The 14,488-nt window shown below is 33.9% G+C and overlaps 1 protein-coding gene across 1 annotated transcript in view; it reads right to left on the bottom strand.

Moving 5' to 3' along the window:
• LOC120353542 overlaps positions 1–13,978 on the bottom strand; it is an 82,390-nt gene extending 68,412 nt beyond the window's left edge. The window contains exon 1 of the mRNA XM_039437510.1: positions 13,938–13,978. The gene's annotated coding sequence lies outside the window, so the exon portion shown is untranslated. The remainder of the gene's footprint in view (positions 1–13,937) is intronic.
• Between the last annotated feature and the right edge of the window lie 510 nt (positions 13,979–14,488).

Here is a 14,488-nt window from a genome sequence, read left to right on the forward strand (position 1 = left end):
AAATTTGCCATTGGTAGAACGCTTGTGACGTAGACATGACGTCAGTGGCAAACAGTAGAATATAATTCTTTTAATTACAATAATGATTCAATTCATGTAATTCTTAAAACTGCTTAATCTTATAGACATAGTTCCTCTCATACAATGTACATGTGCTAGCGCAAATGATAAGGCAGGGTTGGTGTCTGATAATAGATTAACATGTGTTGCTTTCAAATGATCACCTTCTTGGTGCTATTTCTATGCACTGTGATTGGCTTAGACCTGCCAAAGAGATTTAATTACCATGTGGTTCAGTTGAATTAAATCATTTATAAATTAATATTCTTGTACAATTTTTATTTGGTTTGAGACTGTTATAATTAATTTCTGCCGTTTTATCAATAATATAATTTCATGCTATGACGTATTTAGTTACAATAAGACCTGACATATAATATAATTTCTTAAATAGTAAATAATTTCAACGATAATACATACATTTTATTTTTTTTTATTTGAAATTCTTGGTCCTTTATTGATAGTTTTATAATTTTTAGAGATGGTATTATATCTTACGTGAAGCCAGCATGACATTTGACAATACTTTGAATCAGTCAGCTGTGTTCGAACTGTTTTAAAAACATCTGATCGATAGTAAATAAAGTGTAACCTCAAAATCAATGATCAATTCATAAACAATTTGTGCTTTATTTGCAAAATAATTATAATTTTATTGAATAATTTTCCTAGAAAATATTCGGTACAGAACGGTACTCTTATCTAATATACAGTTATTGATAAGTAGGCTTTATCGCTCGGTCGCTAACTATTCCTTTAGCAAATTCTTTCATTTTAAAAAGGGAATCACAATTTTTCTCTCTTTTCATGAGGTCTATTTGAAAGATTCATCACAATAATATATATATATATATAATATTATATATATATATATATATATATCATATATATATTATTTATTATTATTGAATGATTCATCAGAATGTCAAATCTCACCACTTCACTTCCTGGTTGATTGACAAAGGGGGCCCAGCTCCCCGAAAGTTTTTTAATCTATCCGTGTCGTGTGTATCCTGTTTATATTTATATTATAAAACTTCAAAGTGTTTTCTGTTTAAGTGCTACAATATATATATATATATATATATATATATATATATATATATATATTATATATATATATATATATATCATGGAAATTCTACTCATCTTCTTGTTGAATTATTTTCTTGACTGGGAGAAACTGGTACATTCTATCTATCAACTGCTCTATTGAGTGGAACAAGTTTACAGTATTCCATACTATTTTTGTATGACTTTTTCCTCTCGTGATTATTCATAGAATGGCTACAGAACTATAGAACTGGTACTATAGAATCAACGTTACTAGACAGAATACTACCTTTGCTATAGGATGACCGTGGATTATTGAGTCTATCTTTAGCACACACCATACCTACACCTTTTAGTTATATTGAGAGCCTAATCTATTTTGTCTGAAAAAGAATGAAGGAGTCGGTGAATTTTTGTTGTCCAACGAACTTGATCTGTGAAAAGGTTTGAAGAATATCCCCCAGTTTTTCGTACGTCGGTTAACGTTTAATCACGATTAAATGCTGAACTTTGATCAAAATTAGTGCTAACCGATGCATTTTGGTTTCACAAATCAGAAATTTCAAGCGATAACGCCGATTAAACTAACCGGCGTAAAAAATTTTTAATTCTGATTAGTTGGCACCATTTTAACCGCGATTAGTTGAAAAGAAGAAAATTTTGTTGCACAAAGGTAAAAAATCGGAAAATAACGCTGGTTAAACTAATCGACGTAAAAGATTTTTAACAGGCCATTCACGGGGAATTAAATCCAACTAACGCCGGTTAGGTACCTACTGATAACTGTCTTCCAATTAGTTTTTGGTGAAAAAACTAAAAAATTCAAAGTATGGGCTAAATATATGAATTAATTTCATTCATTAATAAAATAGAGAAGTGTATTTAGCTGATATTAGCATTCAAAATTGGATTCTGATTTTTGAGGTTAGTTTTCGATCTGTTGTCGTCTGTTAGCAGCATAGCACTTGACACTGGCGACAGACAGAACATTTTCATAGCGCAAGCATCTGTATTGAATGGTAAAATTCACAGCTTCAATAACATTTTACCTTAAAACATACCTATCATTATCAGTTTTCTATTATGTGAATATTCTCTCTTATTAGAATTGAAATCAAACTCATTTTTTCTTTGTCTAATAATATTGGACCATGATCTCGTTTGTTAATATTTTTTCATTTTCAAATTTACCGCTTCAATAACATAACCTTAATTATTTTGTGTCAGTTAAATTACAGTGTTGCCGGATTGTGAAACCGTTAAAATCTTGGTTAGTTAACCGGTAAACTTAATCGGGATTAAAAACTAAACCGATCTTGGTGGAACAGAAATGAATCCGTAAAACTAACGCTGATTTGTTAATCGACGTTAATGTCCATATTCAACAAACGGACGTGCAGCTGGCCCTAAGTCTTCTAAATTTGATGCTGATTGATCAAAGCGTTCGAGAGTGTTTGTAAATTGTACTTTAAAACAAACGGACGAACTCCCTAGAGTAGGAACTCACTAACGCTCGTTCAATTAACAGCGATAATGTACGATAATTTTACATTGGAAATCTAGTTAATTTTGAAACGAATAATCTAAACTTATTATTAATCTCAAGATTATTCTGAACAATATATTCTCATGTTAATTCACATTACTACTGCAGTTATAACTTGACGACAATAATCAGGAGAAAGTTGATGAAAAATAAATGAACTCTGACGCAGAGTAAATTAACGGGTCTGTTGAGAACAATTTCCAGGCTACAAAAGTCACTACTGACAAATTCACACAACCATCTTGGTCTACATAGATGTTGAAGTGTGCTATATATATGTATGGATATAACAGCTCTGCCACCAAATGAGCTGTGACACTGGAGGAGAAGATGAGAAGCGAAGGAGGAAGAGAAAGAAGAAGAAGAAGAAGAAGAAGAAGAAGAAGAAGAAGAAGAAGAAGAAGAAGAAGAAGAAGAAGAAGAAGAAGAAGAAGAAGAAGAAGAAGAAGAAAAAGAGGACAGGAAAAGAAGAGTAGTAAAAGGAGTAGAAGAAGTGGAAATGAAAGATGAAGTCGAAGAAGAAGAAGAAGTGTTGAAGTGTGCTATATATGTGAGAATATAGCAGCTTTGCCAGCAAGTGAGCTATAAGCACGGTTACCTTTTATTGCCGGCTTGAATAAAGGATGGAAATCGTAAATCATTAGTGCCTCCCTGCCGCTCTATGGAGAAGCAAGAAGCAACTAACCACTAAAAAACAAGAATGTAAAGGGTTGACAGTGTTGAGATCAACTGAGTTCATCTGTAATTGAACAAGCGTTATCGTGTTCCTCCCATTTTCATCCCAAGGCTAAAATCGTTGTACGTCAATTTACTCAACCAGCACTACATATAATTCACCGAACGTAGTGAGGTATTATGTTTCAACTCGATTTACTTTAGTCTGTCTGTATGTAACGCGATTACAGCCAAACGCGTTGATAGAATTCGATGAGATTTGGCAGGAATATTCCTTTTTCAACTGCACGTCGATGTATGCACAAGGTTTTTTTGAAATTTTGCATTTTAAGGATAATATGAGAAGAAAAGGAATTCCTCCATACTCTGATATCACTGTATTTATATCATCTACTTTGAAGATAAGATCAATCAGACTATAGAATTATTCATAATCAATCAGCTGACAAGTGGATTATGCATTGCATGCATTACACAGATTTCTGGCCGTTTCTATTTCTATAAGGTACGGTTTCAATATTTTTCTATAATGCATGCCCATCAGTATCAATATTCTCACATTTGAAAAATAAAATTCAATAGGTGATTGAAAATGAAATAAAAAATGATAAAATTAACTGAATAATGCCAAAGAAATATTATAATATTCTTGATTGAGAAAAAATAATTTTAAAATAGTTGAGAAATATTTTCATTAAAATGGAAAGATTATCACGAAACTGGATAAATAATCATATGAGTACAAATTCAAACGTGAACTAAGTTTATTAGCATAAGTGAGTTTTTGATCTAGAAGAAAACGAATAACAGTTTTTAAGAGTAAATTATGATTCAACTGAATCAACTAGAACAGGTGACATCAGATACTTGTGGATGAGAAAACTGCGTGAGGTCTACTGTTCACAGAACTACTAGTACACATGTTATAGTAACAGTACTCCGCCCCAATTCGTCAGGTGTATTATAAAAATCTGGTGTGGCGCACTCACACAACTTTCCTTGCCGTTATCAAAATTGATCACCTGACGCTAATGTAAACGCGCATCTCAAGTCAAAGATCTGAGCCAGCTGGTGACAGTTCAATTACGCTGGGTACACACGAGATCTGCTATCTCATCATAGTGAATGATTTAATAGAATTAACAGTTGCCAAAAGTTTGCAATTGAATAACTACATTTTCTCAAATTGCAAGCTTATTTTCAATTTAAGGTGAAAATGTTACTGCACATTAATTGAAGAGATTTCCATGCTCAATTTTCTCCACTCGAAATTTTTCGTTTAAATTATATCTGAGACCTGATCATTGGAAATCTAAAATCGAACTTTGCATAGATGGGGCGGAGCTCCTGAAATTTTTACAGATATGAGACTTGTGGCAGTTGATAGAGCTTATCAATGACTATTTTAGGTATGGATTTGATCAAAATTGTTGGAGCCGTTTCCGAGAAAATCACGAAAAACCCTGTTTTTGACAACATTTTCGCCATTTTAGCCGCCATCTTGAATTGCATTTGCTCGAAATTTTTCGTGTGGGATCCTTATAGTGAAAGGACCTTAAGTTCCAAATTTCAAGTCATTCCGTTAATTGGGAGATGAGATATCGTGTACACAGACGCACATACACTCATACAAACACACACACACATACAGACCAATACCCAAAAACCAGTTTTTTGGACTCAGGGGACCTTGAAACGTATAGAAATTTAGAAATTGGGGTACCTAAATTTTTTTCGGAAAGCAATACTTTCCTTACCTATGGTAATAGGGCAAGGAAAGTAAAAATATCAGTAAATTCTCATTTATAATCAGCTGTGGACAACGGTGATCGACTCTTGTTTGTCAATTTTTCACTCATCTGTTCCAATTAACCTTTCATTTAGAGAATCACTACTTCGAATTTCAAACGAACTAAAATAAGTTCAGCCCTTGATAGTACGAAACTGACTTTCCTCTAGACAATCAAATTCAGATTGGTCAATAAAGTTGGTAGGGCTTCGCTGCATGAATCACTTCAAATACACCCCCCAATTCAAATCCAATTGAGGGGAATTTCAAGCGAGGACGACTAATCAATATCATATTGAGCGACTGGCCTGTCATTTGAGTAGTAGGGCTTCTTGTTCGCAATACACTTAGTGATATACCAATTATAGTGTTAATAAAAATTGATAAAAACAATATAAACATCTTGTAGTACCCTTTATTATTAAAAACTTTAAAATATTTCAACGGCTAGTTTCGACCCTAAGGCTAGTTTCACACTCATTCGGTTCGTTTCGTTTTCGGCAAATTCCGATAAGTGTGAAACGATGATTCAGTTTGAATTCGGTACCGAATAGCAACCGCATAGCACCGAACACCCCTCGACACGAATAGGTTTCATCATATTCGAATTCGTTGCTAGGGAAACAGGAAAAAAAATCTTTTACACACGCTTGCCTTTTTTGTTTTTATTTCAACCTGATATCGTGATTATCTGTTTCAAAATTTTCCTAGTCAAAATCATATGGTCAATTCATTTCTGTTAGTTCACAGGAACATTTTTTTCTCAATGAATAGTTTGCTAAATAAAATATGAAAGATATAAATTAAAACTCAGGGAGAATTTTCATTTTTCTATTTTTCCACGAATATTACATGATTTCATGAATTGAAAAAAGAGATGGAGTTTATATACCATGTGTCAAACAAGGAACAAATTTTCAATTAAAAAGAATAATCTCTCTGAACATCCAAAATTAACATAATCAAAAAGAAACTATTCAAATAATTCACAATTTTCAATTTACTTTAAAATTTTGTTGTTCAAGAAATAACATCTTACAATTCAACACCAGCTGTTATATTTGAATATACTAGCACGAACTGTGAAAATCCAAACACAGCTGTGTTTGAGAAGTAAATACCTAATAAGAACCGAACGAATTTAAACCTGACATGTATGAAAGCCTCATTCGTTTTCGGTAACGAACCGAACCGAATAAAACCGCAAGCGTGTGAAGCTAGCCTAACTTAGGTCATTTTCAAGTTAAAATGTAGAAAATAAATAAACAAGTTGATACTATACAATATGAACATATGCTTATTCTCATATGATTAATTATTTTTGGTGCAAGTTATTAAATTTTAATAAATTTAAATCTGAAGCTGCGTTTACACCAGAGTTAATAACACGAGTTATTAACAAAAAGTTATTAACTTGACTGAATCGTTAAAAATTTCTCTTGACAAAGTTATAACTCATGTTTCTAACAGAAAATTCCTTGTTATTAACAAGATCTTCTTATCAATATAATTGACTTCCATATGATTTCATTTAACGAGAGTATTCATTTGATATAACAGCCGGAAAAAAGCAAAAAATTGTCTTCAAATTTGAATTGAAACATGTGTGTGATCATTAAAATAATGATCTTCATCTGATCTAATGCAAATAAATTATAATGCGTTTACACCAGAGTTTAAAACAAATGTTTCAACATAAGTAACATTTTCTTTTGGCTGCTAGTTTTGTTATCAACAGAAGTTAATAACTTTGTCACGTGTTTTGTCTGCAGCTGTAGTTATTAGGGAACAGCTGTAGTTGTAGGGTAGGGATGCTTGGCGAGGGTGTTGCGGGGAAGATAGTAACCTGTTATTAACAAAAGTTACCGACTCTCGATGGATAACATGAATCTTGTTAATAACGAGGAATTTTCTGTTGAGAACACGAGTTATCAACTTTTTTCAGGAGAATATTTCTGTCGATTCAATCAAGTTGACAACTTTTTATTAATAACTAATGTTATCAACTCCGGTGTAAACGCAACTCAACATGATGTTATTACCTTTTGTAATTAACATCAGTTGATAACAAAAATTTTAAAAACTTGTGTTATTTACTCCGGTGTAAACGCAGCTTAAATGAATTGAATTTAAATTTAATAAATCTATTTCCGATAAAATTCAAAGTAAAAAAAAATTAATAACTTCAACTAAAAATAATTAATCGGTGCATTCTGACTCCTATTCGGAGACAAAATCCAGTAACAAACTGTACTTTTTGTGATTAGTATCTTGTTCACTTGTAACTTATCGTCGTTTTATACTTTTGTGCATATTTTGTATGAATTTCGAGTGGATAAAATTTGATTCAATTCACATTCTATTGAAACAGTAAGCATCAATTGAATATGGAGCAGTGATGTTATTTGGTATAAGTATTACTGTCAGTTTAGAGTGAATCTAAATGTGGTATTGTGACAAAGTTAGATGTGATAGGAAGAGTTTGGAGCTTCGTGGACAGTCTGTGAGTTGGCAGTTGGCATTTTGCAGTTTGCAGTTGGTATTGGCTGTGCCATTCAATGCTGCAACATTTCGAAGCTGAGCTACGTGAGGAGACATCATCACCACTTCTCTTGTATCAGAGGTGAATGTTTTGCTGCTGAGCTGGCGTTTCTCGATGCTCAACTCTAAGACAGCTTCTTCTTCTGCTTCTTCTTCTTCTTCTTCTTCTTCCTCCTACTCCTCCTCCTCCTCCTCCACCTACACCTACTTCTCCTATTTCATCTTTTTCTCCTGCTTCCTTCTCCAACACCTACTTCTCTTGCTTCTTCTCCTTCACTCCTCCACCTACTTCTTCTTCTCTTTCTTTTCCTTCTTCCTCTCATCATCTTCCTCGTCCTCACTCCTTCTCCTCCTTCACCCCATCCTGTTTACCTGTTCTTCTCCAATCTTCTTGTTGTTGTGCTTCCTCCTTCTTCTCATATATTTTTAATATTCTTTCCGAAGAATGGACATTGATATGTCCAAAGCTCCGCCAATTTATGTAGATGCATAACAATATAATTATCTATAGTTATTATATTACAAATTGCTTTTTCATATCATATACAGTTCAATAATTATTTTTCGCCACACTGCACAGAAAGCAGCTGTTTTCCAGTCCCTACGTAGATCTGAAAGACCTTGTTTGCAGACGACTCTCATCTGACGTCAGAAAAGGATTTCTTTTCCGGTCTAGACCAGAAAGTTGTCTCTTTCCAGCCGCTCATGGAAGTCTGTAGTTAATAAGTCATCCGCTAGATCGGGCGAGTGTCCACTTTCTTCATCAACTGAAGTCGCCATGATTTCAGTTCGAGTTTTGAATCAAACTAATTCGCTTCGCAACCAGTTTTATTCAATTATTTATTGTTGATTAGCGCATTCCAAATTTTCAAAAATGCTTGAAGATGACGACGCCCGTTATATTCCAAGTGAAATTTTAAAAGAATCTGTAATCCTGACTGCAAATCTTCTACTACTAAAATCAAGAGATAGGTACGATAACAAGTAGTATTCTTTATTTATTTTGTCAGCAATACCTGTAGTGTGGCGAAAAACATCGTTCGCACCAGGGGCAAAAACGTTTTTCCGGCTCTCAATCTTTTCTAGTCCTCGGCCTCGGACTTGAAAACCGATTTCGAGCCGGAAAAATCTCATTTTCTGCTCTAGGTGCGAAATATACTATTCTTAGTCTGTATTATGAAAATTCATCTATAATTTTGCTGTATTGTAAGCTATTGTATGAATATAAGTGTATAAGCCAGTATATATTGTAATCTACATAAATAAAGTACTCAATCAATCAATCAATCCTCCTTCTCCTTTCTCTTCTTCGTTTTCTCCTCCTTCTACCTTCTTCCTCTTTTTCGTCACCTCCTCCTTCTCCATTCTCTTCTCCGTTTTCTCGTGTTTTGAAGGGGACACAAACCTCATCCTTGTTGTCGGTCTTGTGTCGTTGGTTGGCAGTTGGTTGCGGGTTGGTCGGTTGACTGATTCGACTATCGGATCCGAAGTGAACGGGTTTCAATGCTTCTTGCAATTCTGGATGAGGGTATGGTGAGGGGGGTGCAGAGACACGTCAAAACATGCCCGCTGGGAAATCAACAGCTGATGAGCGGGCTGAAGAGTTGAGGGGGGCAGAACTCAAAGTTGTCGAGGATGAGGATGTGGAGGAGCAGGAGGAGGAGGAGGAGGTGCAGTGGAAGGAGAGATCGGAGAAGAAAGAGAATATGAGACATAAAAAAGTGAGGAGAAGAGAGGAAGAGGAGAGAAAGTGTGTAGAACACAAAAGGATTTTCAGATTTAATTCTCGAAACTAATGTGATGCAGCGGAGGGTGGATATGACAAAAGATCGAATTTAATAAGTACTGGATATAGAAGGAATAAGTAGGCTAATTGCTCTTTTCTAGATCTCTTAATGAAACTTAATCCTATTATATTGAGAGAGCAATTTCTGTATATATTTTTATTGACCGAACGAAGTGAGGTCCAAGATTCAAGTCGACGGTTTGGCATTTCTCTTAATGTTTAAATTTAAATGTTTATATGTTTATATATTTATATGTTGCGCATTTACGGCGAAACGCGGTAATAGATTTTCATGAAATTTGACAGGTATGTTCCTTTTTAAATTGCGCGTCGACGTATATACAAGGTTTTTGGAAATTTTGCATTTCAAGGATAATAGGCATTAAAAGGAGAAATCTGGTGTGGTACACTCACACAAACTTTCCTTGCTCATTGAACTGTAAGCCCCATTCTTAAAGGAGAATAATTTAGGGGAGTAACATACTGACGATTGACAGCAACATATTTGAAACTACGATCAGACTACTGTATATGTGTGTATATAATTGTTTTCAGTGTACTTTTTCTTCTGTGTAAATTGTAAAATTCGATATTTTTAAAATTTGTCAAAACAGCTGTTCTACAGATGAAATATCTCGACTATGTTGTGTTCTTTTTATGAACTGCTCTACCTACCTACCTCATGCACGAGAAGGAGGTTACTAAGTCAATTTCTCAAGGATGGGGTGGACCCCCCATTAGTTTCCCAGAAGGAGTCTCATGCCAGTTAATAGAGCTGATAAATAACTATACAGGGTATAAATTTGAAAAAAATCGGTCAAGTCATTTTTGAGAAAATCGTGAAAAACATGGTTTTTTAGTAATCATCCGCCATTTTTCTCAAGAATATTACGGAGCTCCTGCAATTTTCCCAGAAATGAGACTCATGTCAGTCAATAGGACTTATGGAGCTATCCATGGTATAAATTTGAAGGAAATCGTTAGAGACGTTTTCGAGAAAACCGTGAAAAACATGGTTTTTCAGTGATTATCCGCCATTTTTCTCAAGAATATTACGGAGCTCCTGCAATTTTCCCAGAAATGAGACTCATGTCAGTTGATAGAGCTTATAAATAATTTAACCATGGTATGAATTTGAAGAAAATCGTTACAGCCGTTTTCGAGAAAACCGTGAAAAACATGGTTTTTTAGTAATTATCCGCCATTTTTTCCGCCATCTTGAATTGAATTTTATTGAATTTCTTATGGTCGGGTCCTCATGGTATAAGGAGGATAACCTTAAGTTTGAAATTTCAAGTCAATCGGTTAATTAGGAATGGAGTTATCGTGTTCACAGACTTACACACATACACACACACACAGACCAACACCCAAAAATCATGTTTTTGGATTCAGGGGACCTTGAAACGTATAGAAAACTTGAAATTAGAGTACCTTAATTTTCTTTGGAAAGCAATATTTTCCTTACCTATTTTAATAGGGCAAGGAAATTAATAATAATAACGGACGAAGCTCGGTGACCTGATATTAAAACTTGAAGGACCATTAAAGGATCACATTATTTTTGTCAACATTTCTAATTGCATACAACAGGTGATCAAGGCAAATAATCAATCAATCAATCACTCTCTCTCTCAGTCACATTCTCACTCACTCTATCTTTGTCACTCTATTTGTCTCACTCTCACTGGCGGCAGATAGTAACACAATTAGGAGTCACGGTTAGGTGTCTCCTGGGAATTATGTGGGTGGGGTGTGGTGAGGATTGGCAGAGAGAGCGAGAGATTAGATTAGATTTCTTTTTCATGTATGTTACAATATTTACTGGCTTACACACTAATTTACATTAAATGACGATAATGCTAGTTATTCAACGAATTTCACAAAGCAGAATAATTAATCAATGAGAATAAATATAGAATGCAATTAGAATAACGATAATATAATAATGTGATGTAACTTCATAAATCGGCGGTGTTTCAACAAATAATTGTCGATTCTGTCATTAACACACCACCGGGAGAGATTGATTGATTGATTGAGTACTTTATTTATTTATGTAGATTACAATAAATACTGGCTTATACACTTATATACAATAGCTTACAATACATCAAAATTATAGATGAATTTACATAATATAGACTAAGAAAATAATTATTGAGCTGTATATTATATGAAAAACAGAAATTTGTAATAACTATAGATAAATAGATAATATTGTTATGCATCTACATAAATTGGCAGAGCTTTGGACATATAATTGTCCATTCTTCCCACTAATAATATTAAAAATAATATCCTCCCCACTAACTCTCTACCAAAAGTGCGAGAGATTGATTGATTGATTGAGTACTTTATTTATGTAGATTACAATAGAGAGAGAGAGAGAGAGAGAGAGAGAGAGAGAGAGAGAGATTGATTGAGTACTTTATTTATGTAGATTACAATATATACTGGCTTATACACTTATATACAATAGCTTACAATACAGAAAAATTATAGATGAATTTACATAATATAGACTAAGAAAATAATTATTGAACTGTATATGATATGAAAAGTAATTTGTAATATAATAACTATAGATAATTATATTGTTATGCATCTACATAAATTGGCGGAGCTTTGGACATATCAATATCCATTCTTCGGAAAGAATATTAAAAATATCCTCCCCACTAACTCTCTACCAAAAGTGCGAGAGATTGATTGATTGATTGAGTACTTTATTTATGTAGATTACAATAGATTCAGATTCAGATTCAGATTCCTTTATTCATGTGTTTAACAAAACATAATTCAACTTACGTTCTAGCGTTGAAAATAAATACCAGTAGCGGTAAAATGACATGGTGAATCATATTAAACTAATGAGTTCTACAATAATATTGAGCAAGAAAAGTGATGAAAAATGCAAAAGTTAAGGTACTACTGTAAAGTTTTCACATGGAACGGTGAAGTTTGGACCTTAAGAAGTCCACTCTCAGAGAGGGTATCAAGGATACCCTCCCCTTCAGCACTTAACCGTAAAAAAAGAGAGAGAGAGAAAGAGTGAGTGGAAGGGAAGAAGAAAGTCCGTTTCCTATCATAATATTAATTTGAATAGCTGATTATGTGTGAATATTAATCTCATTCTGTAGCTCCCAGCAGGCTCCTAGCTGGGCTTATTACCGAACTTCACGCTATTCATTTATGTATTTTTTGTACATGTCTGATAAATAAAGATTTTCTATTCAATTCAATTCTATTCTATTCTCAATATGAGAGAACCTTCAAAAGTATATTAAAAGCGTTTTCCAAGATAAATTTGAAAGACTTGACGAGAAGACTACCAGACATAATCTCATGAGCAAACCCTCGTTTTGAAAATAACTCAATCTGGAGAGAACCATCCAAGGGGAAGACATAACAAAAAAGAAATTAATCAACTTATATCCACACCGCCTTCCACGTTTGATCTACGTTCTCGTTATTTTCCTTCAAAAATCGTAAATCGAAAATTTGGTTTACAAAATTTGTGGAAAAGAAAATCGAAAAAGAGGCAAAATTAGGAAAAAGGAGAGATAGAAATTCGTTAGAAAGTATTCAGTTATCCCCTAGTAAAACCAGTAATACGTATCCGTTCTTTTAGGAGGAAATTCTTTTCTGGTGAAGATCAATTCAGTGCCATGGATTGAGATATGGCGCGGCTTTGTGCGTATTGAAAGTCCTAATCTGCTTGAGAGAAGATCCAGGGCTTGAAGAAAGGATTTTCCGGGGCAGGATGAAGGAAAACCCTGCACGGATAAGTGGAAAAACAAGGAAAACGAAAGAAAACAAAGTAGCCGTGGGAGGAGCATTGATGAAAGCTAACCCATGTTGGGAGTGAGGCGGGTAAAGCAGTTTAATCAAATGTGTGTAGTCATATTATGCATCCCACACACACGCACACATACACACACCAAAACACACACAAGCACAACATCGATAAAAGATCAAGAAGGAACCTTTCTTACATGAGAGATTTTGCTTGCACCGCTTGTCTGGTTCAATTCACTTATTAGCTTCAGAATCTGCAAAGAAGACTGGCTACAAAAAACAAACATTTTTGGAAATTTTTGTTGATAGATTGGACGAAAGAACGATTCCTTTTGACAGGCTTTGAGGGTCTGGTACTTGATGCTGGATGCTGTTGTTTTTCACTATGTTATGTTTTCCATATGCCTACCTATTGAAATGGAAATATGGAAACAAACTGATTCAATATGAAAACAAAAGAGTTTCGTATTGATTAAAGATCCACACATCCTTTCTTTCCTTGAGGACAGATAATCCCTTGAGGAAGAGACAATTTTTAAAACGAATATCGTCTGTGGAAGACACTAACATATGACAATATAACAGTTTTCAAAATTAAGAATATTCTCTCGAAAAAAATTAGAAACAGAAAATAGAACTATCCAGGCTAATTACATAAATTTATTGCGTAATGAGTTTCCACTTACTTTTCACAGCCTACAATTGAGATGGGGATCGAAAGAACTCCTGTAAGAAAAAAGAATAAATTATTCACTTATTTACATAACATAACTGGGTAAATCTAATAATAAGAATAAGGTTAATTGGAAACATGGAGATAAATGAATTCGAAAGATGATGAATTTTCAAATTTACAAGTTCATTTGAAAAAAAATGCTACTGAATCGACATAGACTATTGAATTTTAGAAATTCTATTCATGTATTTGTGGCCACTGTAGGCACACGTGAGTTTTGAGTTTTGGTACATCTTTCCGAATCAATATCATAGTCTATTATGGTCTATAGCAAAGCCACCTCTAATACACCTGTATTAGAGGTGGCTATGTCTATAGTCTATACTAATAGTCTATAATAAATTTATAGTTCAATTTATATTATACTCTACAATATGCATGATAACAAGTTTTATTTCCAACAACAAACACTACAGGTAATTTCACACTGTGAAACACTTTGAAATTTCGCATGCCGAATAACAGTGACTACATTCGTGGAGCTCCATCATGTCAAAAAGT

Source organism: Nilaparvata lugens, chromosome 11 (genome assembly GCF_014356525.2).
Source record: "Nilaparvata lugens isolate BPH chromosome 11, ASM1435652v1, whole genome shotgun sequence".
Lineage (NCBI taxonomy): Eukaryota > Metazoa > Arthropoda > Insecta > Hemiptera > Delphacidae > Nilaparvata > Nilaparvata lugens.